Source organism: Propithecus coquereli, unplaced genomic scaffold (assembly GCF_000956105.1).
Source record: "Propithecus coquereli isolate 6110/MARCELLA unplaced genomic scaffold, Pcoq_1.0 Scaffold91, whole genome shotgun sequence".
Classification (NCBI taxonomy): Eukaryota; Metazoa; Chordata; class Mammalia; order Primates; family Indriidae; genus Propithecus; species Propithecus coquereli.
Window position 1 is genome coordinate 1,258,600 of NW_012155396.1, and position 2,417 is coordinate 1,261,016.

The window sequence follows — 2,417 nt, forward strand, 5'->3', positions numbered from 1 at the left end:
GGCCATAATTCTTTAAATTATATATAATACTCTAAATATAAGTTGGAATTCAAAGCCACAAATATACCAGAGTACATTCCACAGCCAATGTGTTCTGTTTACATTCTCTATTGCTGTTCTCTGTCAGACAAAATACTGGTGATATGACCGTTGGGCAAGAACACTCCTTCCATAAAGAAGGATTTTAATCTAACACTCTGGTTTCCAGCTCCTCCATTCCTCCTCCACAAGGAAGTAAAGTAAGGCATTTGGCTAGCAGGTAACAGCAATTGGTCCCTGTTTTTCAGATGAGGTTAACGTACGAAAGGTTCTGAGCATAGGGGATTTCCTTTTCTTTCCTTCCCTTAGAGACTAGGAAGGCAGCTACCTGTTATGTTTCAACTCCACCAACTTTCCCTTTGTTGGGTCTTCCAAGGTAATATAGGTGATATAACTCTCCACCTGCCAACTGTCTTAGAGTTATTGAATACCTTTTAAGATTAGTATGAATCTAAATAGTAATATTAAGACTATTAATAAAATCAGTTACCTTAAAATTAGTTTCTTATGAACAGAAGATAACTCGTATTTTAAAAGAATATTATAATTACATTAGACTGGGTAAAGACCATGTTTTCCCAAGACTGTGAGTCTCTATCAAATTAAGTCCAGCTTCAAGGTTTGGTGATATTTCAATATCCAATTTTGACAATTTAGAGACAATTTTAACCATAAAATCTTCCTGCCACAAATGCCTTGAAGTACTAGTTAAGACAGACATTCTTTTAAATGTATGGATGAATTCACAAAAAAGAAAATTCAGCTCATCGGATGACAAAAAAGGAACTGAAAGCCATAGATAAACTCCTACAGCTGTTGCGGCTGGGAAGGCTGATTGATGGTGTCGGTCTCTGTAACAAAGGGGCTTAGATTTAAAACCCACAGGTCAGAAAGCAAGGTCTTAGGCCCATGTGAAACAGAAAGATGGAATCCATGCTCCATGCCCACATCATCCTGCACAAACCTGGGACCTTCAAAGGGCTGGTATCTTAAAAGCCAAAGGTGAAACAGGAAAAAACAAAAAAATACCTCAGTGGTGTTTTTATCGAAGAGAGATAGGAAGGAAGCTTGGTTGCCTCTGCCTGGGTTTAGAGTGCAGACAGAGCACTCTGGAGAAACTGGTTCCCCAGAGAATTTTTAACAATGGCCCTATACCTCAAATTTCTACTACCTACATAAAGAACCCCTATGATAGGAAAATAAAAACTTGTTCCAAGTCAGTGATACCCCCTGTGGCTCATGGCAGAAGCAAATGTAACACTATTTTGGATGGAAGTTCCCAAAATCCAAGCCACAAAGCATTTTCATGAAGGAAAAAAAAGAGTTAAAGCACGAAAGCATTCATACAGGAACATAATATATGTAACTTCAAATGGTTTAGAAAAATGTGTGTAAAGAGCACAAATGACAAAGCAAATAACTTAACAAAAAGCACATCTGGGTAAAAGACAAATGGATATTCTTTGTATGATTTTTACTTTTGCAACTTTTCTGTAAGTTTGAAATCATTTCCGAGTAAAAGTTTAGGAGAGTTAAGGAAATAATTTTCTATATATGATAATCTGAAACAACAGCAGGGTTAGAATTAAAAGGGATAATAAAACAAAACAAAAATAAGTATGTTCAGAATGATGAGAAAAGAATTGAACTTTGAGAAAAGGTCAAGATAATTTGAACAAAATGCAGAAACAATTCAGTTTGGTTTTTCTGTAGATCTGTAAGATTTTAATTACTCTGAAATACAGCAGATTAAAACACAACTCACAAAGAAAAAGTATGAAATTGAGATCTATTGGCTGTCTATATTACTTCTTTTCCTTGAAAGGAAACTGAAAAAACAGACTGAATTTCTATAAACAAAGGAGTTAGTAGAAATAGATAGACTAAACAGATTAGATAAAGATGAAAAACAAAGAATCAAAGTAAATCAAGGTAAGTTGGAGTAAGAAAGAAGATTTGTCTTACCAGATATAGCCAGATTTACAGTAAAGGTAATAATAATTAAGAGTGGTATTGGTATAGAGAGACAGACAAAAGATCCACAGGAGTAAGACAAGTTTACGGAGGAGTTATGTGGTACACAATAGAGCGGGCTTTTTATAACTAAGAGGAAGGATGGCCTAATACCTGTTGCTGAGATAATAGACTATGGAAAAGATGTCTAATTCCTACTATATCCCATATATAAAAGTCAGGTAGATTAAAGACCTAAATATGAAAAGCAAAAATTTTCAGAATAAAATGGAATTTGATAGTGGTAAGAAAACTTTCCTGAAAATAAATTTTGTGGCCGGGAGCGGTGGCTCACGCCTGTAATCCTAGCTCTCTGGGAGGCCGAGGCGGGCAGATTGTTTGAGCTCAGGAGTTCGAAACCAGCC

General features: G+C 35.7%; 1 protein-coding gene across 1 annotated transcript in view; it reads right to left on the bottom strand.

Moving 5' to 3' along the window:
- PAIP1 (poly(A) binding protein interacting protein 1) overlaps window positions 1-2,417 on the bottom strand; it is a 35,744-nt gene that overhangs the window by 8,568 nt on the left and 24,759 nt on the right. The window lies entirely within an intron of this gene.